Here is a 24210-nt window from a genome sequence, read left to right as displayed (position 1 = left end):
ACTTTCTAACATCCTTCCCAGAGGGCTACCAGAAGGAATGTTGTCCCTGGGGATTCCTCCCTCTCTTTCAGGTACCTTAGAATTTGCCCCTCCCATCTCCAAATCTGTTCCTAGCTCAAGGCTAACCAGTCAGATCCCCAGACCTTGGGAGTTTGAGACCAGCAAAGATTGTTTCTTACCTTTGCCCAATATATTGTCTTGTGGTCTGCCGGCGGCTTCCCCAATCCCCTGGACTTCTTCAACGTGGTCCAAGATCAGGAGTTCGGTTGGGAAAGGCTCAATTCACCTCTTCCCCGGGATGTCTTACCTTGTGCCCTCTGAAGTCTAGATCAAGCCCCACATTGGGTGCCAAATTGTTAGAAATAGGCTTGACACCAAAAATTTAGTTTCTGGCCAGAAGCAGGCTCCACCCCTCTTCAGGAGGGGTGGGCCCTGAGTGCAAGGGCAAGTGTGCTTTTATGCAGTTGAATTCTGTGCAAAACCTCCCAGGCTGGGATTGGTCTATCCCTTCCCAGGTTACACCTTTCCTTACATGTTTCCCCTTGATATGCTCAAGTATGTTCCCCCTCCCTTGGTCATACATCCCATGACTCGTTAATGAGGCTCTAATTTTATTCAGGGTGTGTCAGATAATAGTAAGGAAGCTCATTAAGCAGGCGCACTAACATTTTTCAGGTGTCCTCAGGTTGACTCTAACTGGTCTGAGTTGGCTCAACCCTTATCTTGATTTTGGGTTCTTTATGGAACAATCCACTTACTTTTTATTGGCTAAGCCTGAGCCCACCTGCAGTGTACTTCCTGGAGCTGTTGTTCTTTAAATCTCTGCATTATTCTACCTGTGGAAACTTAAGCCCTTCTAACTAACAGTGCCATTAAATTGTGATTGGTCACATACTAGGAGGTGGGTTATATATTAAATTGAAGTCTTGAGTATGTGCTTTCCACAGGGATCAATATCACCTCCTATCAAAGGAAATACCACCCCCAGTCCTGGGAGTCTGTCTCCACCTAAACCTGAGTGGAATAAAATCAATTCAGGTCTGGATTGGAGTTTGACCAAGATAAGAAGATTCAATGCAATCTCATTATCAGAGATGTCCTTCTGAAGAACTGTGATCAAAAGTCTGGGGAGGGGGGAGATTTCTGAGTCTCCAGGACACAGATTACCAAGAGAAATTGTTTTTAACTCTATCTAAGATGACAAATAATGGGGATATGAGGGGAGTGCCAATAAATTGTGAAACTGATGAGGTCTAGATTCTTGGGGTTGTGGGACCCTGAAATCACTGCATGGTGGGTTCTGCCCAAATGAATTTGACCCAAATCTTTTAGCCAGAGAAAAGTTTTATTAAGCATGGACCACTCAGGCCTGACTCTTAAGGAATCTGAACATTAGGGATGCCTGTAAGGACTAGCTCGCATGAGGAAATATCAGCATTTCAATGGGGGTCAGGGTGGATTTTATATACACTCAAGTAATGTTGGGTGACCAGAGGAGGGGCTGGGAAGAGCATCTGGGTAACTGGGGGAGGAGTTTAGGGAGAATGGGAGTGTCTGGATAGGGGCACCCAGTAGACAATGAAAGGCTCACCCTTTCCTAGGATAACAAAGAACTGGAAGAAAGAGGTTGATAAGATCCTAAATGCAATCAAAGACTAGGCTTCTTTATTAGGATTTCAAAGACTGGCTTCTTAGAGAGATAAGGAGAGGTCAGAATAAGAATAAGAGATTAAGGAAAGGGAAGTTGAATGGAGTATAGCCTCTGGCAACCATTTGAGATGAGAGTGCAGTCAAAGAATGTTTAAGGTTTTCTGGGCCTTGTAGAAAATGGGACTCAAATTCTTTTTGGGGAGAAGGGCAAAGGTCTCAGTTTGGGACTATACCCCAATAAAACAAATGAACAGGTTATGGCATGCAAACGTGATGGGATACTAACTATTATGCTGAACTCTTATCTGCACAATGGCAAGCCAAGTATATTGCTAATTGCTAATATATAGCAATATACTACATAGAGAAGTAATGAGGAAATATGCCATGCACCTCCTGCTTAAGAGGTGAAGAACTCATAATGCAGAATTAGAAAGGTTTTGGGGGAGCATGACCAATATGTATTTTTTTTGATTGACTCCATATTCTTGTAAAATTTTTATTTTTTCTTATGTTCTCAATTAGAGGAGAGGAGTTTGGGAAGGAGACTGAGAAAGTGGGTCTTGGTTATTTAAATAAATAAAATATTTGTTAAAAAATAAAAAGCTTGACACTTTCCTGTTTAGGCTGATATTCATAGGTCAGGTACAGCCTTTGTCATTTTTGAGTCTCTCTTTTGGAAGACTATTTTGCATTTGTGGAGCATTTTATGCTTTGCAAAGCACTTTGCCAACCATACACTCAAGAATTTTGCTCCCAGACTTACTTCAACTGCCCAGGTTGGACCCCTCCCTTCAAGCATCTTCCCTAAAACGTAACCTCTAGTTCTCACTCAAAGCAATGCCAGTCCTGCTGGCCCGAAGGCAATGCCAGCTGCCCTCACAACACGCGGATCTCTGTGTCCCATTCAGAGCCATTTACCTCCCCAATCCCTTACTCTAATTTCCCAATACAAAGTGTGGAAAGCTCCAGCCAAACAGCACAGCAATTTCTCCTGCTCCTCCTTCATCCATGGATATATTTATTCAAGATATTACTGACTCTGCCATTAGCCTGACTTCAAATAACCTTTCCTCTCAGAACAAGCTTAAGATTCATCAGGAAAAAGAAGATCAATGTCTGGTAAAAAACCTAAGATGAAGCCAATGTTCTCTCAGGCTCAATTAAATGTACTCAAGAGTAAATTCCTGGAACAAAAGTACTTCGGTCCATAGCAGATTCAAAACGTGGCTGAGAATTTGAAACTTACTTACAAACAGGTCAAAACCTGGTTTCAGAAGCAGAGAATGAAGTCAAAGAGGTGGAAGAAAGACATCATGTGGTCAAAGAATGGCAACAGTATGGGTATGGTTCAGAATGGATCAGCTGTTGGGAACTACTTAAGCTTCTACTCTCCTTTTCACCGGGAACCCTTCTGGAAACCTTCCAGTATGGGGCAAGCAGACTTGGAGTAACCAGTTCCAGAATGTTGGAGAGGGCAGCTATCAGCACCAGATGTTTCAGCACCCCTATCTTGCCAGTAACTTAAGGGCTACCTTTGGAAATAATACCAGTGGGGTCAATTCCATGAAACCACAGACTACTATGAGTTTTAATGCCCCCTACATGGTGGAATATCTCCTACATGAACATGCAGCTGACACACAGCAAGTCATAAGAGGACTATGATTATCAGCAGGCCAGTGATGCTCAGACACAATTCTTAGATCACAGTGGGGTACTGATGGGGTGAGCTTAGAGATCTCCCTCCCCCACCTTTACCCCAAAGGGAATCTGGCTCTCATTTGTCTACATATCCCAGCTCCTTATCTCCCTTTGGAAGCCTTAGCCTACACCTTTTAACCTACTAAGATGCCTTCTAGCTCCCTCCATTACAGGCCCCATCAAACACTTAAACTTTCAGGTTTCTTATTGACTCCCCTTATCTCCCTTTGACAAATGCCTTCCTGTTCACCCCATTAGCTATTCCCATTGTTTATTAAAACCTCCCCAATTAAAATCCTTACATAGACCCTTTTCCCAGCCCCATCCTCTGGCCACCTGAAGTGGTTTTATTGTATTTAAGATCCACCCTGGCCCCCGTTCAAACCCTGAGAATCTCTCATGCCCCAAAGGCTGAGCTTTTCTCATGCCTGCTGGTCCTTATGGGCATCATCTGACCTATGTGATCTATCACTAATAAATCTTTCCTCTGGCTTGAAGAAGATTTGAGTTGAATTCATTCAGCCAGGGCCCAGTACCATGATTTTGGGGTTGCAGCACCCCAAAAGTCCTAGACCTCTTCAGTACCCATATTCCAGTCATAATCTGGGCAGTTAATTTTCACTGCAGAAAAAGTACTCTGTCCAGGACTCTTTACCACTGGTTTCTTTTCCTGCCTTGGTTAGTTTGTATGAGTGAAGGCATATCTTACTTGCAGGGGGTCACTATCCTCTTTAGATTTTGCTGGCTGACTCCAGCTTTAGGCACTATTGGACTATATATAGAAAAACTTTAAGCTTCAGAATCCTTGTTTAAATGACAAGATGAAACCCAGTATCAGTTGAAGAAAATGGCATTGAAAAAGCATGTAATGAAGAAGGGGGTGGTTGGGATTTAATGCCTTTCTGTTTTAAACTAGGGTTTTGGTAAAATTATAGTTAGGATAGTAAGAATTCTAGTTATCTTTCTGGATTTTATCCTTAATATATTCTTTAATAGAAATAGATACAAGTTCATGCTTATGCCTTCCCTCTGAAATTATGCCCCAATTTATCCCTGCTTATATTTTATTTGTACATAGTTGTTAGCATGTTCTCTCTCCCATTACATTGTGTGCTCATTTGAGGATAGAAACCATCCTTTACCTTTCTTTGTATCTGAAATGTTTAGACAGTATCTAGCACATAGTAAGCTCCCTAATATGTACCTGTTCTTTTGGAAAAAAAATTACAAAGCTTATAAGCTACAAAGAATGTGCTAACGAGATTAAAATCACATGTCTGGTTCAAATCCCTTAGGAAAATACCATATACTATAATTTAAACCTGGCAGGGAAGTAGCGTGAAAGTTGTACTCTACTGAAGGGACCAATAGGACAGAAGGGAGCCAGAGACCCCAAGATACTACCACAGATTTCAGGATGCTCATGTTAATCTGACATTGGGTAGCTTTGTACCCAGACTTTGGGTAGCTTGTTATTCTTGTTAAGATAATCTTTACCTTTGTTGTCTCCAGTTGCTATTAAATGTCATGGACTGTCACTATCTTATAAATTTGGATCTCTGGGGGAAAAAAAAAAACCTTAATGACCTTGGCCTAGTTTAAGCTCTTATTCTCATTTATGGACAAGTTCTATTATCTAGAAATACAAGAGGAATTTTCTTTTAAAGAGATTGCTATTTTAAGGTTTAACATTTCATACCACATATACTTGCCAAGTTTTAGAAAACTCTAGTACACTTTTAAAATTCATATACTTCACTCCGAGAATTGACCACTCTTTCCTTGGTTGATGTTCTGTTTGTCAAGCACAAAACTTCCTTCTATACTCAGAGTACTTTTAAATCTCCATTCTGCAATTTCTGCTAAAGTAAGTGTGAATTGCTGATCAATCAACAAAATGAAATTAACAAAAAGAATTTTGTTATAATTAAGAAAGTCAAAATCTCATCATTTCTATAAAGTGTTATATTTATGCACAATGGTTATCTTTCTATCTAGACAGAAACCTATCCACTACATATATATGCATATGTATATACACACACAATTACATATATACAGGCACACATACATATGTATATATGTGTGTGCATATATATATATTATATATATACATATACACCTACACATACACATAAATACTGTGAAAAATGATTCTTAGAGCCTCCCCCAGATCCCCTCCCTTCTCTAAAATTCTGCAGAAGGACATTACTGATAATGAGATTGCATTGGAAGCTGCTTAGGCTTGGGTGGAGACAGATTCTTCTACCTAGATAACCCAAGGTTGGAAGTGGTCTGGTAAAGTTGGGGGGTGATCTAATAGAAGAGGTATTTCTTCTGTTGGGAGGTGGGGTGATATCAGCCCTAGTTACTCTTTGGCCAGGATTAAGGGACCTAAGTCATGTACTCAAGACTCTCATTTTAATATAGCCTACCTCCTAGTGCATTGACCAATCAGAATCAATTGATACCCCTTGGGAATACCTACTCTTTCAAAGGCATATAATTCTGTACCTCCAACCCCCAAATTGAGCCAGTTCTGGACTGTCTCCCTTAGGGGACCTACTTCTGGAATGTAAATCTCATGCAATGCATGTCAAGCCAGTTTGAGAGAAATTAAATATGGACACACGATCTTCTGTTTTTCTTAGACCAAACTGTTTTTGGGTTGACAATATGCATACATACATACATACATACATATGTGTGTGTGTATATGTGTGTGTATATGTGTGTGTGTATATATATATATATATATATATGTATATATATATGTATGTATGTATCTATGTATTTGGAATGCCATTGTTTTGGTTCACTTGGTTACTAACAGATTATCAATTCTGGGAAAAAATATACTGTAAGACAAAATGTAAGCAATTGTATTCCCCTAGGTGTAACATGACTGATGCATTAAATACTTTATTTTCTGCCTCCAGTTTTAAACTGCCCCCACAAGCAGAGGATTACATTAGACCTGTGGAGGTCTTTATGATTCCAAAGTTTTTACACATGGTTGCCAAATTATTTCACTATCAATATCTCCTCAGAAAAAATCTGGTTTGCCTCCTCACATGACTTAGCCATAGCTTCTCAGTGGACTTCCCCCATTGCTACTTTTAAGGCCTTTGCAACATTTTAGTATCAGTCTTGAACATTGTTAAACTTTATTCCCCATCCCATAATCTGTGATCCAACCTTTTTACTATCCATCCTGAATTCCTTGAATCCAATCCTTCCTCACCTGTACTTCACAGAAACTTGTTCTTCCTTCAAAATGAAACTCAAACATTATATTTTATATAAACTATTTCCTGATGCCCTGAAGTACTAGTGCCTTCCTTCAGAAACTACCCTGCAATTTGACAGAGAAGAGAATGTTGGATTTATTGCCTGGAAGAATGGAATTCCAAGGCTAACTCAGAATGTTGCCAAGTCCTTGACCCTGAGCAATTCATTTAATCCCTCTGAAGCAGTTCTCTTATTTGTCAAATGGAGACATGGATAGCATTTATTTCACTGGGCTGTTATGATGATAAATAACATATATAAAGTTCTTTGCAAACACTCTATAAACATTAGGCATGATGATGACAATGATGATGATGATGCTTTTTTTTCCCTCATATTTATTTTGAATTTTTTTTATATTTTCTCTATTTATTGTTAGAATGTAAGCCCTTTCAAAGAGAGATATACTTCCATCTTTATATTTGTATCTCTAGCACCTAGTACAATGCCTTATAGCTCATACTTAATACATGATAGTTGATTGCTTGATTGTATATGTAGCCCCCTCATATGTTCCTCTTTCCCTGTGAAGCTCTCTGTCTATTATAAATGAAGAAACTTCTGAAATCCTAGAGCAACTATGCTACTTAAAATGTTTGGAGAAATAACACACTCTTCTAAGATATCTGTTCTGTTTTCTGTGTTTCCTCTCTGTGTTGAATTCAATGTGTCAAAGCAAGTTCCTAACATGCAGTGATAAGACCTCTAGAATTTGATGCACAATTACTATGCTTAAATGGGAATTTAATAAAGTTTTTTCATCACAAAATTGGTGATGACTAACTATAGTTAGTTTCAGGTATATGTTTTATGAATAAACTCACATTGATTTTAATATGGACACTGACAAACTAATGCATGTCTAGGAAGAAAGCTGATAAAAAGTTTGTCATATGTGATTGGTTGAAGAAACTAAGAAACTTTGTATACACATGTGTGCATTCACACACATACACACCCACACACATATGTGAAAGTTTTTTCTATCTATATATGTATATGTGTGTATATGACAAAGAGGACCTAACAATTTTATACAAATATTTGGAAAGCAGTCCTATGGAACCAAAATTTAACTTGAATCCAAAAGGGACAATTAAAATCAATAGGTGTAAGTTTCAAAGAATACAAAATGGAATAATGTGTTTTCTGTTACTTGAGGTGATCCAAAAGAAAACCTACCAATCAACTCCCTAGGAATAATAAAGAATTCTGAAGACCTTTTCAAATTTCACAATCTCTTAAAGTAAAACCTTCTCTGTCCATTTAGGGGGTGAACATTCTTCTTTATGGTACCCAAAAATTTACCAGCTATTCTTTTGTACAATTTTTCCCACATTATGTATGACATATGAATTGCTTAGGACTTTTAAAGAGTTTATATTTCTGCATCACACACACTTTATGATTTAAAAATTATGTGTAAATACTTTTAATGAAAGTTAACAGAACTGAGTAAACCATGGTGAAGATTGAATAGCATTGAATTTATTCTAATTTTAGTGATGGAGTTCTCATTATCACCAACAGATATTTATTTCATACTCCATTCATTAGATACTCAGATGCATATTAATCAAAGACAATAGGTATTTTCCTATTTTGAAATGGTGCAAATGGAGAGATGGAATTTGTGCTATTCCCAATCTGTTCCTCCATTTTCATTTTCATCAGGGTTCTTCCCATTTTAATTGGTGTCAAGTTTCACTGTTATTTTTTTCCCCTTTGGGTAACGTTCATCTGTTTTTCATAGGTGCTAATAAATAAATTCTTTAAAATTGGAAAAATTGTCATTGAAATGAAGTGAATTTCAAAGTCATTAGGAAAAGGGGGAAATAGCAATAGGATCAAAGGAGTAAGGGAAGACTCACAGGTGGTCATGAAAATATATGTCAGAGAGACTTAGGAAATAATAGTATTAAAGCTGAAGTAACTACTTTTTTTTTGGTTGTGTTTTAGGCAATTGGGGTTAAGTTACTAGCCCAGGGTCACACATCTAGTAAGTGTCAAGTGTTTGGTCCGAGGCCAGATTTGAACTCAGATCCTCCCGACTTCAGGGCCAGTGCTATATCCACTGTGCCACCTAGGTGCCCCTGAAGTAAATACTTCTTAAGTGCATTATTTTTTGTCCTCAACCATTAAGATTATATTTTTCAAGCAATATATTTTAATGAAACTTTATAAAATTCAGAGATAATTTTCATTTTCATTTTTCAATGTATTAATTTTCACATTAAAATAAAGCAATGAGTGGTGTGTATATATGTGAAACTACTGACTATTCCTTCTGGTTAGATCATTAAGTCATAATTGATTAATGAAGAAACACTTGGGTGGTAAAAGTATATATTTGCCACCATTAACTAGTATACAATTAATGTTAGGTATTTGGATGTGGTAAAGGCAGATTTTTTGTTTGTTTGTTTTTTTGGTGAAAAAACCCATTAAGTTGTAGGTCGTTTACTTCCTAGTAACAATTTGTAACCAGAGAACTGGCCATGCAGAACTTGTTCCAGGCCATTTCTTCTAGTCATAAGATAGCAGCAACAATGCTTTAAATCTTTGATCCTGAGATAAGAAAGATTTTAATCATAAAATTGTCTTTTTTAAAGAATTGCCCTTCCAACCTTCAACATACTATATGTCTGCATTGGATACAGAAGGGCCTGGCCAATTTTATGTCAGCACCAAGAAATATATCATTCTTCCAACCTTTTGAAGTAAATTTTAAGCTCCCTGTACATAGCAATAAAACATCTGGCAGAAGCAGAAAAAAAAATCAACCTGTCTACTCTTTGGTTCCTGTGTTTACACAGTTTGGTTAATTTCTCTTTCTCTCCTCTACCCCTAATGTAATTAAATATAGAACATAGAACAACACATAGAACCTCCAAGTTTCATATTCAAAGTCCAGAGATTTTCGTATTCAAATATAGAGTGAAGGTGAAAATGTCCTGTTAACAAGGTGGCTGGAGCAACTCTTCAACTAAAAAAAAATCCTCACAATTTACAGAGTTCATCAACCATTTCATTTCTCATTATATTGGTTGCTCCAAAACATAAATGTGATAATAGGAATAGAAGTTGGTTCCATTTTTATTATATTTCATGATATTACCTGTTCAAGTATTTGTTCGTAGATGTGATATACTAAAACTCTTTTTAAAAAGAACAGTACAAGATGGCTGAACAAGGCAGGAACTTGCTTGGACTCTCCCAAATTCACCCCTAAACAATTATAAAATAAAGCCTCAAAATAAATTCTGGAGTGGCAGAACCAACAAAAAGACAGAGTAAAATAATTTTCTAGCTGAAGACAACCTAGAAGATCAGCAAAAAAGATCTGTCTCACTCAGGTAAAAGGAGAGTACAATCCACTTCTAGCAGCACCTGGGCAAACCATCAGTAGACTATACCCCAGCATGCTAATAGTAAAGCCTTGAGCCCTGGTATAAATCATCAATGTAGGTCCTGTTGCCCTGGCACAGTAAGGCTTTGGAACAGCAGGTCATCTTTAAGATCTTGAGATATAGTTACAGCAGGCCAGGCCCTGGGCATGGGTTCAAGAAACTTGGGACAGTGTCCCTGGAAAAGAGTCCCAACTTTAAAATTCATGAAATAAGATGAAAGAAAATGGGCAAAAAACCAATGACAAATGAACTTGTTCATACAAACTTACTATGGTGAAAGGGAAGAGCAAAACACAAACTCAGAAGGGGCCAACAATGTTGAAATACCTACATGCAAAGCTTCAAATAAAAATGTGAATTGGTCTTGGAACCAAAAATAATTCACTTTCTTGGGAAAAGAAATGAGAGATTTGTTGAAAAAAATAACAGCTTAGTAAAGGAAGCACAAAAAATGTAAAAGATGTATGAAAACTCATTGAAGAGAGCAATTCCTTAAAAAGTAAAATTGCCCAAATGGAAAATAGGATACAAAAGTTAACTGTGGAAAATAATTCCTTAAATATTAGAAATGGCAAATAAAAGCTAATGATTTCATGAGGCAACAAGAAACAATAAAACAAAATCAAAATAATGAAAAAAAATAGAAGAGAATGTGAAATATCTCAATAAAAAAACTGACTTGGAAAATAGATTCAGGAGAGATAATTTAAAAGTCTATGATAAAACTCATGATAAAAAAAAAAGAACCAGAAAATTATATTTCAAGAATTTCTAAAGGAAAACTGCCCTTATATCCTAGAAACAGAAGGCAAAATAGAAATTGAAAGAATCCACAGGTCATCTCCTGAAAGAGATCCCAAAACAAAAACTCCCAGGAATATTATAGTTGAATTCCAGAACTCTCAGGTTAAAAAGCAGTCAGAAAGAAACAATTCAGATATTGTGGTGCCATTTTCAGGATTACATGAGATTTAACAGCTTCTACATTTAATGATCAAAGGGCCTGAAATATTATATCCCAGAAATCAAAAGAGCTAGAATAACAGCCAAGAATCACCTACCCGATGAAAAAGCACAGTCCTTCTGGGGGAAAGAAAATAGAGCTTCAATGAAATAGAAGACTTTCAAGCATACCTGATGAAAAGACCATAGCTGAACAGAAAATTTGATTTTCAAATAAAAGACTTAGGAGAAGCACAAAAAGGTAAACAAGAAACAGAAAACAAAAAGGATTCATTAAAGTTAAACTGTTCATTTACCTAAACAGGAAGATGATACTTATTACTTTTAAAAACTTTCTCAGTATTAGGACAATTATAAAGAGCATGCATAGAAAGAGGGTGTAGGTATAAGTTGACTTTGAGAGGAGAATATTAAAAAAATAAGGGGCGAGAAAGAGGTTTGCACTAGGAGAAGAGTTAAGAAAGAGGCAGAGTAAGGTAAATTATCCCACATGAAGACGTGGTAAAGAACTATTACAGTGGAAAGCAAGAAGTGGTGGTGGGGAGGAAGTTGGAATTGCTTGAACTTTATTCTCATTGGAAGTGGCTTAAAGAGGGAATAACATAATGCTCAGTTGGGTATAAAAATTTGTATTACCTTACAGGGAAGTAGGCATGGAAGGGCATAAGAAAAGGAAGAGAGACAGATAGAAGAGTTGGGGGAGGTGGTGGTCAGAAGCAAAACACTGGTGAGAAGGAACAGGATGAAAGGAGAGAGAGCGATAAACAAGAGGAAAAGGAGGATGGAGGGAAAAATAGTTAGTAATCATAATTATAAATGTGAATGGAATCAACTCACCCATAAAACAGAAGTTGGATAGGAGAGTGGATTAAAAAAATAGAATGCTACAACACATTGCTTACAAGAAACACATTTGAAGCAGAGAAGCACACAGAATTAAGGTAAGTATCTGGAGAAGACTCTATTATGCTTCAGCTGAAGTAAAAAAAAAGTGGGGTAAAAATCATGATTTCAGATAAAGCAAAAAAAAATTAAAATCTAATCAAAAGAAATAAGGAAGGAAACAACCTCTTTTTAAAAGATATCACAGACAATGAAGTAATATCAATTCTAAACACATATGCACCAAATAGCATAGCATCCAGATTTTTTTTTAATTTTGCTAAGTCAGTGGGGTTAAGTGACTTGCCCAGAGTCACATAGCTAGTGAGTGTTAAGTGTCTGAGGCTGGATTTGAACTCAGGTCCTTCTGACTCCAGGGCCAGTGCTCTATTCATTGAACCACCTAGCTGCCCCAACATCCATATTTCTAAAGGAGAAGTTAAATGATTTACAGGAGGAAATAGATAGTAAAAGTATAGTACTGGGAGATCTCAACTTTTCCCTCTCAGAATTAGAAAAATCTAACCACAAAATAAACAAGAAAGAAGTTAATGAGGTGAATAGAATTTTAGAAAAGTTAGATATGATAGACTTCTATGAAAATTCAATGGGGATAGAAAGAAATATACCTTTTTCTTAATAGACATAGCAAATGCACAAAAATTGACCATGGATTAGGGCATAAAAACCTCACAATCCAGTGCAGAAAGGCAGAAATATTAAATGCATTCTTTTTAGATCATAATACAACAAAAATTGCATTAAATAAAGAGCCATGGAAAGATAAATTAAAAATTAATTAGAAAATAAATAATCTCATCCTAAAGAATGAGTGAGTAAAACAACAAATCATAGAAACAAAAAATAATTTCATTTAAGAGAATGACAAAAAAGATATAACATATCAATGGGGTACAGCCAAAGCAGTACTTGGAAGAAAAATTATATCTCTAAAAATTTACATCAGTAAAATAGGGGAAGAACAGATTGATAAATTGATTATGCAACTGAAAAAACAACTAGAAAGAGAACAAATTAATATTTACAGATAAACACAAAATTGTAAATCTTTAAAAATGAAAATAGTGATTAATGAAATTGAAAGTAGGAAAACCATTGAACAAATAAATGAAAGCAGGAGTTGGTTTTATGGGGGAAAAATAGGTAAACCATTGGTTAATTTGATTTAAAAAAAGAAAACCAAATTTCCAGTATCAAATATGAAAACAAAAAAGTGAATTCACCAATAACGAAAAAGAAATTAAAGCAATTAGGAGATATTTTGCCTTATTATATGGCAAAAATATATATATATATATATAATCCAAGCAAAATAGATGAAAAATTTATAAAAATATAAATTGCCAAAATTAAAAAAAGAGGAAATCAAATACATAAGTAACCCTATTTTATAAAAGCAAATTGAAAAAAAATCAACAAACTCCTTAAGAAAAAATTCCCAGGTAGAGCACCAGCCCTGAGGTCAGGAGGACTTGAATTCAAATTCGGTCTCAGACCAAACACCAGACACTATCTGTGTGACCCTGGGCAAGTCATTTAACCCCAATTGCCTTAAATTAAAAAAAAAATCCCAGGGCCAGATGAATTCACAAGTGAATTCTGCCAAATATTCAAGGCACTATTAATTTCAATGCTATATGAAATATTTGGGAAAATAAGCAAAGGAATCCTACCAAATTCCTTTTACCATACAAATATAGTGCTGATACTTAAAGCAGGAAGAGTGAAAACAGAGAAAGAAAACAATACACCAATTTACCTAATGAATATTGATGCAAAAATGTCAAATAAAATAATAACAAGGAGACTATACCAACATATTGCAAGGAACATACACTATAATCAGATGAAATTTACACCAGTATTGCAGAGATGGTTCAATATTAGGAAAACTATAATCATCATTGATCATATCAGTAACAAAACAATGGAAATCATATGATTATCTCAATAAATATTGAAAAAGCTTTTGACAAAATACAAAACCCATTCCAATTAAAAACACTAGAGAGGATAAGAAGAAATGGAGCTTTCCTTCAAATGATAAATTGTATCTCTCTAAAACCATTAGCAAACATTATCTGTAATGGGGATAAATGAGAAACCTTCCCCATAAATCAAGGATAAAGCAAAGGTGCCCATTATCACCAATATTCAATATTGTACTAGAAATATTAGATGTATCAATGAGAGAAAAAAAAGAAATAGAAGCAATTTTAACATGCCATGAGGAAACAAATCTATCACTCTTTGCAGATGATATGATTACATACTTAGAGAATCCACAAAAAAAAAAAAATTCTTGTAATAATTAACAGCTTTAGCAAAGTTCCAGGATAGAAAATAAACCCTCATAAATCATCAGCATTTCTATGTATTTCCAACAAAGTCCAGCAATAAGAGATAGAAAGAGAAATTCCATTAAAATAGCTGCAGACAATGTATAATACTTGGGAATTTTCTTGCTAATACAAAAACAAGTACACAATTACAAAACACTTTTCATACAAATAAAGCTAGATGTAAACAACTGGAAAAATATCCCTTGGTCATGAATAGGCTGGTCCAATATAATTTTAAAAAAATGACCATTCTACCTAAATTAATTTACTTATTCAGTACCATACCAATGAAACTATCAAAAATATTTTTATAGAGTTAGAAAAATTCATCTGGAAAAACAAAACATCAAGACTATAAGTGTAATTAGGGAAAACATGTGAAGGAAGGTGGGCTAGCCATACCAAATCTCAAACTGTGTTATAAAGTGATAGTCATCCAACAATCGGCTAAGAAATAAAATGGTAGATTAATAGAAAAATTAGGTACACAAGACACAATAGTAAATGACCATGGTAATGTAGTGCTTGACAAACACAAAAAATCAAGCTTTTGAGACAAGAACTTACTATTTGACAAAAACTGCTGGAAAAACTGGCACATTATGGCAGAAACTACATCAATGTCTTACACAGTATATCAAGATAAGGTCAAAATGGTTACATGATTTAGACATAAAAGGTGATAAGAGTAATATCATAAACAAATTAGGAAAGCAAGGAATAGTTTGACTGTCAGATGTATGGAGAAGGGAAGAATTTGTGGTCAAAAAAGATATGAAGAACATTATCAGATATAATTTTGATTATATTAAATTTAAAAGTTTTTGCACAAATAAAACCAATGAAACCAACATGTGAAGGAAAGCAGAAAGCTGGGAATCATTTTTTAAAATCAAAGGTTCTTGATAAAGGCCTCATTTCACAAATATGTTGAGAACTTAGTTACATTTATAAGAATATAAGTCATTCCCCAACTGACAAATGGTCAAAGAATATGAATAGGTAATTTTCAGACAAAAATAGCAACAGTTATATGGGAAAAAAATGTTCTGAATCATTATTGATTGGAGAACTACAAATTAAAACAACTCTGAGATACCACCTCACACCTATCAGATTGCCTAATATGATAGAAAATAAAAATGATAAATGTTGGAGGGGATGTGGGAAAATTGGGACCCTAATGCACTATTGGTGGAGTTGTCAATTAATCCAACCATTCTGGAAAGCAATTTGGAACTGTGCTCAAAGGACAATGAAAATGTACATACACTTTGACCCAACAATACCATTACTTGCTCTGTATCACAGAGGTTAAAAAAAAAAGAAAAGAAAGGAAAGGAAGGAAGGAAGGAAGAAACAAAGATATAAATAAAGAAACTTATTTGTAAAAAAATAGCTATTTTTGTGATGGCAAAGAATTGTAAATTGGGGGGATGCCCATCAATTTGGGAATGGCTGAACAAGTTGTGATATACGATTGTAATGGAATACTATTATGCTATAAGAAATGACAAGTAGCGTGATTTCAGAAAAACCTAGAAAGACTTAAATGACATGATGCAAAGTGAAGTGAGCAGAACCAGGAAACCTTGGTGAAGTGAACACACAGTCATTAGTTCATTCATTCAGTATCCATTCCTTTAAAGCTGCAGTCCTTTTTTCCACCATGTCTTCCCACATGAGAGCAAATCTAGCAATAATAAAGGCAAGAGACACCAAAAAATATGAGCAAATTGTGGTCTCATTATTCCTCTTTCATATGCAGTCCATTTTGGTCAGCAGAAAAGTGAACAGATGCTTTAAGTTTAAATGTACTCAGTAGGCAAAGTATAACTCCCTGAAAAGTATTCCTTTTATATAATCTTAGTGCAGGTGAATTTGCCAAAGATTACTTTTCAATTTCATCAGCCCTCTTAATGTTACAGATATCTGAAAGGAGAAGAATTCTGAGGAATAACTTTTTAAAGCCAATTTAAAAAAAAGTTTTCTTTGGAATTTTCCTTCGGTCAGAAAGCCATCAGGAATACATGAAAATTAATGGCTTTCTTTCACCTTACCTTTACCATATTTGAGCCTCATTTTATTAGCTTATGTTTTTTTTTTCCCATTAATTTGGTGCTAACATTTGTAAAGAGTAGGCTATACTTGCTGCTTCCACTTTGTTTTTTAAATTCACTCAGCCCTTAGCTCTCCAATCTGGCTTCCTTTCCCATGTTACTTGTCAAAGCTAATGCCACTTGTTCACTCAATGCCTTCTTTGAAAATTCTCTCTTTCTTAATTCTTAGTTTCCTCAACTTCCATATCATTAATCTCTTCTGTTTCTTTATGTGATTATTATTTATTATCATTTGCTGGTTCACTTTTCTCTTATTGACCCATAACTATGTGTCTTCTAACAATTTATCCTTACCCTCCACATCTTTTTCTCTCTCTTCACTTGTTCCCTTAGAGAGAAAATATAATTTTCCTTAATGAAAATTATGTGCTTTAGTCAAGTGATTTGCAAATCTAGATCTCTGATTCTGATCTCACTTTCAGGCTCCTAAATTTGTCTCCAATGCCGAATGTGCAGCTCTGCCTAGGCACCTTGCTGACATCTCAAATTCAAAGCTTTCTCCTGAAATATTATCCCTCTAATCTTTGTAAGTTCTGTTGATGGTTCTACCATCAAGGTGATCATATAGGTTTAAATACTTGGAATTGTATTTACTTCTTCCATATCTCAGCACTCCCACATCCAATGAGTTACCAGATTCTAGCACTTCTACTGCCATTTAACACAAGCCATCGTTAATTCTTCCTTAGACTATTGTAATAATATCCCAACTCATTTCTTTGTCACCAAGCTACCCTTTCACCCAACCATAACTATCAAAACATGATTCCTTATTTGTAGATGTAAACGAGTCATTACTGTGCTCAAAAATGTCCAATGATTCTCTATTGCCAATACCATGGGGTAAAAAGCAAAATGCAAAAAAAAAAAATGAGATTTAGGGTCTTTCACATGATGGCTCCAAACTTTTCTTTGAGCCTTATTTTTTACTTCTCCTCTTATGTATGGAAATATTAGTAGCTACTCAGTTTTGTCTTTAAAGTTCCTATGTCCATGTGTTGATTTGGGCTATCCCAAAGGGTTGAAAAATATTCAATATTCTCTTTCCACTTTAGGAAGTATCCCAGCTATGCTTCACTTCACTAATGTCTGAATTTTCTTTTAAAATTTCTCCTTTTCCTTGGAGGACACCCTGTTATACTGTGTATACTACTTTTCCATGATCTCTTTATGTATTGTCTCCTTCCATAAGAATGCATGTTCCTTGAAGGTTAAGATTATCTTGCTTCCTCATATCTGTATCCCTAACCCCTATCTATCTAACTGCCTACCTACATACCTAGCTATCCACATATCTAACTGTTCAAGTCATCCTTTCCTTTTAATATACAGATGAAGTGTTACCTCCTTCATAGGACTTTCTATGAGCTCCTAGCTAAAAAGATTACTTACCATCTTCAAAATTTGTTAGAGCAAAGTATTTGAACTTCCTTTAAAAATCATTCTACCATTTTTCATATTTATTTGTATATATTTCATTTATTCTATATTTGATTGTAAATTCTTTGAGTTTAGAAGCTTGTTATTCAACTTTGGAGTCCCATCATCTAGCAATGTTTTCTACATATAGTTAATGATTAATAAATATTTGTTGAATTAAACTGCATAAGATTACAGAATTTTTTAAGAGTTTAAATGATGTTTTATTCAGTGATGTCTTTATTTTATTTTAAATGTATATGCACTAAAAGATATCACAATTGTAATGTTCCTACAGAAAAATATCTTATAACTCCATGTTCTTTGAAGGTCAGAATGACTCTCTCATTTTCCAAGCTATTAGAGAGACCGGTGATGAATTGTGAATGGTATAAGTAAGATTTCAGGGGCTATTGTCATGATAAGTAGATGTGTCTCTGGTCAGTGGGATGGGGAGCAGCACTAGGGATCAGACTCTAAAACTCATGTGTGTGTGTGTGTGTGTGTGTGTGTGTGTGTGTGTGTGTGTGTATGTGTGTGTGTGTGTTAATATGAATGTGATTATACTCTCTCTTGTCTTTCTATCTCTGTCTCTGTACATATACACACACACACACACACATATATATATTCTTTCTGTATATGTTTTGACATACATGAATACTTATCTATATATACATATATATTTATATGTGTCTGTATATACATATTCTCTTTATACACACATGCATATATATATTTGTGTATATATATATGTGTGTGTGCATGTGTGTGTGTGTGTGTGTGTGTGCGTGTGTGTGTATGTGTGGAGGGGAGACAGAGAGAGAAAGAAAGAGAGAGAGAGAGAGAGAGAGAGAGAGAGAGAGAGAGAGAGAGAGAGAAACCAAAGAATAGCATTAGAAAGAATTGTCTAATAATTTATTATTGATTAACCAAAGCCTCAAAAAACTCTGTTATGAGTATAAATAACCAACTTTTCACTGAAGGCATGAATAAAGGAATTGAATACAGGAAGAGAAATTAGTGGAAGATAAGTCAAAATGATTGTGTCCACTGAGAGCATTTCTCTAAACTGGATAATATGACTCAAGACTTAAATGTTGAGTTGAGGTATATTCCTGCTTACTCAAAGTTCTAAGACAATATAAAACATCAAAGATTAGCTCAACAGGGCACTACAACATGAGAAGACTCAATCTGAATTTGTAGATGTAGTATACTATGTAACCCTACAAAATAAACCTGACTTGGTGCTATATTCCATTGCCACCTATATTCTTTTGCTAGCTCATTTCCTTCATGTATTGTAGAATTTTTTATGTGCTTATGTTTTAAATTCCTTTTAAAATAATACAAATAAATGTAGAATGCATACTGTTAAGAAATGTAGATATTGTTCATATTCACCAATAATCAGAAAAAAAGGCAGATATCACAATTCTTTTGGGTTTATCTAAACTTTGACTTCCATAATTCTTTCCTGGCCACTTAGAACCCATCCAGGCCGCTTGACTGCTCAAATGGTTTGAATTAATGAAATCACTAACTTCTGATTCTATTAAGATAGAAGGACAGCTAGGTCTTGTCACCTTCCTGCCACTGCTTTCTCAGTACTTCCTGGCTCTGCAGTTATAACATACTATCAGTTGAGTTACTGAATTTACTTAAGAAAACCTAGACTTTGCCATGTGCTCTCTGAAGCACTGCTTGGAATTTTGGGGTTTCTAAGCATTTCTACCTTGTAGCTGAGCTTTCTTTTATGTGTTGTCTATGCTAATTAGAATATGAGCTTCAAAAGGAACTGTCTTTTTTTCAAATTGTATACCTTGTGCTTACCATGGTACTTTAATCCCAGCAGGCACATAATAAATTACTATTGAAAGAGGGAAAGAAAAAAAGAAAGAAACAAAAAAAGAAAGAAAAGAAAGAAGGAAGAAAAGAAAGGATGGAAAAAGAAAGGAGGCATGGAGGAAGGGAAGATGTAAGGAAGGAAAGAAGTGGAGAATAAGGGAAGTCTGAGGGAGGAAGTTAGAAAGGGAGAGAGGAAGGAAGATTTTTTTTTTGCTTTATTTTACAGGAAATAAAAGCAAATGAGTAATCAATTAACCCTGAGCAATTTGCAGAAAAAATTTAGAATGAAAGAGAACAAGTGAATTTCAGCTATTCGTGTTCCTTCATTTCACAAAAATGGAAGATTAACACGATAAAATGATGTACCCAATGTCATATCACTATTTAGAAGAGTAGAAACTAAAGTGCACATATCCTACATTCTCTACTAATTCTTTTCCTGCCACATCTTGCTCCCTTAATATGTTTGTATTGTTACATGCAATTTATCATTATTGTCATTATCACATCTGTCAAAACTACTAGATCTAGGCAAACACTCCATTATTATAAAATTAAAATTTAATTTTTAAAAATCTGCAACTAGAGTTGTATACATCAAAAGAAAATTCCTTTTTTTTAGTGTTGGCCTGAATAACTGCATTAAGACTATAATCAAAACTGAAGTAACCTAAATGAAAAAATGTTGATCCCCTGTTATGCTACATAATTTAGCTCTTTGAAACCTATGAGTATTCAAAAGTTGTGATGTTTATGTGATCTCTCCATTACATGTGGCATAATTCCAATCTTTCTTAAGTTAGTTATTATAAGAAAAGAGCTAATCAATAGTTTCAACATACAAAATAAAGTAAGTAAAACCTGCCTGCATATAGGCACCAAACCCATTACTAGTCCATTGATTTAGATTTTATGACCATCTTAAATGGCACAATTCAGAAGATTAACTGTGATAGAATCTCAATTACAGCAGCCAAAATCATGAGATCAACAATTATTAAATGTGTTGTTTTCCCCCCTCCATGAATAGACAGCAAAACTCTACTCATTTATTGCAAATGAACAAAGATAATAGTTCTTCCTACTAAACATGAAGACATACAGAAACTTTGGTTGATAAATAAGCAGAACTTTATAAAATTAGCTGTTAAAAAAGTGAATAGGAGTTAGGACTTCAAACTTCCACCAGATGGAGTACTTTGCCTCTAAAATGCTCCAGCTTATTAAAATTAGCTAAAAAAGAATAAGTATTTTCAATGACTAAAGCAGTATGACAAACAAACAATGAGAAAGTGAATCAGAAAGATCAAGTGACGATTGTAAATGATGAATGGCAAAAAATTACCACTTATCTACTGGAATAAATGCATATATATATGTACTGAAATGCAGTTACTCTAAAAGGTCATCTTATTTTTTTTTTGTCAGAAAACAGCATACAAAAAGAAGCGTTGGATAGATTTTGTGCACTTCTCATATCTGTATATTTAACCATAATCTATGATTCAATTCTCTTTCTGAATGGTGCATGAATTCTTTGTAAGATCATATGTAAATAAAATCAGTTTAAAAATTAAATATGTTTATTGCAGAAGTGAGGCAACAAATTCACTTTGTTTCCAAAAATGGTATGTATCTTATCAAATCCTATAAAATATGTTGGCCTCTATTTTTTTCTTTCATGTCAAAGTACACAATGCACATGAATAAAATTCTCATATTAACCTGTATTATTGTTATTATTTTTGCTTCTGTGGGTATCATTTCATGATCTTCATCTTCTGCTATCTCATCCCCTTCATATTTTTCACAAACACACTATATATGTGTCCCTTCATAGTTTTTTTTGTTCTTCAGCACAAAAGATTATAAGGAAAATTCCCTTTATTGGTTGTCAGTTACACTTTCCTAAGATTCTAAACAGAAGTACACAATTAAACAATTTACTCAGCACATGTCAACAAAAATCCAGCACTTTAAGGCTATATTTCAAACATGCTGAGATATTTTGATCAATGGGTTAAGAGGACTAGGTAATCAGTCATTATGGGACAGAAAAGGAAAAATTTTAAAAGCAGAAGAAATGTTTGGTGTCTAATAAAAGGACTGGTTTGTTGAATTTTTTTTAGTTTTCATTGAATTGTTTGTAAATCATGGAAATTTATTTTACAGTGGACTACAGAATGATGGAACAACTGGAATAATCCAGTACTATATTATTCTAATGGATGGGGGAGGAAACAAGTATTTTCCCTGCTATGTTACAGGGAATGTGTTAAACATTTAAAAAATATTATCACAACAACACTGTGAAATAGATGACATTGTTTTCCCTATAAAGATTATGAGATGAAAGTAAGTTTTTAGTACATCATGTCACATTTGAATGTCCTCTAATAAACCATCAGATTTTTCAGAATATCCTCAAGGATTTTTGAATGAGAGAAATATTAAATCTACAAATGGATGGTATTGTTGGAATTTTTAAAAAAGGATCATGGATTTTAGCTAGAAGACCAGAACCTCTGCAGATGCCTCAGAGATTGCTACTTGCTCATTTATGTAATCTGAAATACAAATAAAAGTAGAATTTTCATTAATTATAGAGGTACAAAGTATTATGTGACTTCAGTCTATTTCTGTGATATGGCACCAGATTGAAACTGTTGAAGATATTGAGAGAAGGAACATACACTCTCCTTTTATGGTGCCAATTCTTATGCTTTTCCTCAAAAAAAAAAGTCTGTAGAGGAAGAAGTAGGAATACAATTCACCATTGAGTTGGAAACTTAAATAAATGTGTAAAGAAAAAGAGAAAATCTTTCTGAAAAAAAACTGTCCAAAGCACTGATAAATAAAGTGTTTCTATATCCAAAGAGTAAAAATGTTCATTCATCACCTCTTTGGTACAATCAACTATAAATTATCTTTTAGGGAATTAGCTGGATTTTTGCAGATTATCTAACATAACTTTTCAAGTTTTCTAATGGCTTGTTCAAAGCCCCTTTTGTCAATGTGCTAAGCTGAATCACCGAGTCAGCCAGTTTTCTTTCATGTGTGTATGTGTATGTGTGTGTATGTGTCTCTGTGTTAGCACGTGCATGTGTGTATGTATGTTTGTATGTGGGTGTTGTGTTTGGTTTTTTTGGTCCAAGCCCTTAATGGCTAGTTTGTGAATATTACATCTGACCTTAAGCAGCCATCAAGAAGGTCAAAACCCATCAAATCATACCATATGATATATCTTTATCCCACTACAGTTTCATCATATTTAAATAGCTTTGTCATGCAGAACACTTCAGTCTCCTCCTGAGCTCCAGAAATGATCTACCTCTTCAATTAGCAAACTTGTATCAAACAAGAGGATAAGCCATCTAATATTCCTATAATCTCTATGTATTCTGTGAACTCTGGCAACTGAGATCTGACAGAATAGAAAAGAGCTTAAAAAGTGTTTCAAGGACACAACCATAACTAACCTTGTGACCTATTCAGCATGTTGTAAATGTTTCTTTTTTAATGTCCAAAATCACACAGCACTTTCCAGTGAAGGCATACTTCACTGGGGATGCAAAGATAGATTACACATGCACAAGGAAAGTCAATTAGTAACACCAAAACTCCTAGAATCATAAATCCCCTATAAGTGTGTTTCATCTTCTTTGACTCCCTTTTCAGTCAATGAAATTAGCTAGGATCAAGACCAGTTCAGTTATTCTTAAATGGAGTTTACCTTATTAGTGTACTACAATTCTACTAAATTATCCTAGTCTGGAGGTTTTTATTCTTCTCACTTTCATCCATTTCTTACAGATATCTTTAGACATAAGTGACTGTTGCATTGGCTAAGAGCATTGGTAGGAGCTGGTACAGTCTTTCTACCATAGGTCAACTTCCTTTCTCCTGCATTGTGGTAAAAACAAACAAACAAAACCATTCTTTCCAAGAATGCATGAAATAGAAAACTTAGAGAAGAGGTAATAAATAATCAGGTTACTGAATGATTCCTACTGTGTTATTCAAAATAACCTTAAGTGTAATGAATGTAAGTTTTAGGAATATTAGACATTCATGCAAAATCAAGAAGTCAATACATATTTATCAAGCAACTTCAGATCCTAGGATCACAGATTTAGAACTGGAAGGGACTTTAGAGCCTACCTAGTCCAATCTTGTCTTTTTACAGATAAGGAAACTGCAACACATAGATATCAAGTGATTTTTCCAGCCTCATTGAGCTAGTAAATGTCTGACACAGAATTTGAACCCAGGTGTTCCTGACTTTAAGTTCAGGCTCATATTCATTATGCATATGAATCCTGTCCTCAGAAAATAAAAGTATGTATGTGTATGTTGGTATCGAATGTACCCTGAAGCTTAATAAATGATGATTCATATTCAGCTTATGTTGAACTTCCCAAGTAGAAAGCCCAAATAATTGGCCTGGATAATTGAGAATTGATCATAATTCATAGTTTGTTTATTTTTTCTGAAAAAGTATGTCATTACCAGGGAATTTTCTGACATGAGAAAGGAGCATTTCCTTAATTCTCAAAA

General features: G+C 34.7%; 1 pseudogene; it reads left to right on the top strand.

Moving 5' to 3' along the window:
• The first annotated feature begins 2461 nt into the window (after window positions 1-2461).
• On the top strand, window positions 2462-3956 carry LOC110217953 (putative homeobox protein NANOG2; annotated as a pseudogene).
• The last annotated feature ends 20254 nt before the right edge of the window (window positions 3957-24210 follow it).

The sequence above is a fragment of the Phascolarctos cinereus genome, unplaced genomic scaffold, assembly GCF_003287225.1.
Source record: "Phascolarctos cinereus isolate Bilbo 61053 unplaced genomic scaffold, phaCin_HiC Scaffold_4;HRSCAF=312, whole genome shotgun sequence".
Lineage (NCBI taxonomy): Eukaryota > Metazoa > Chordata > Mammalia > Diprotodontia > Phascolarctidae > Phascolarctos > Phascolarctos cinereus.
Note: the sequence above shows the minus strand (reverse complement) of the source record. Positions and strands in the feature narration are given on the sequence as shown.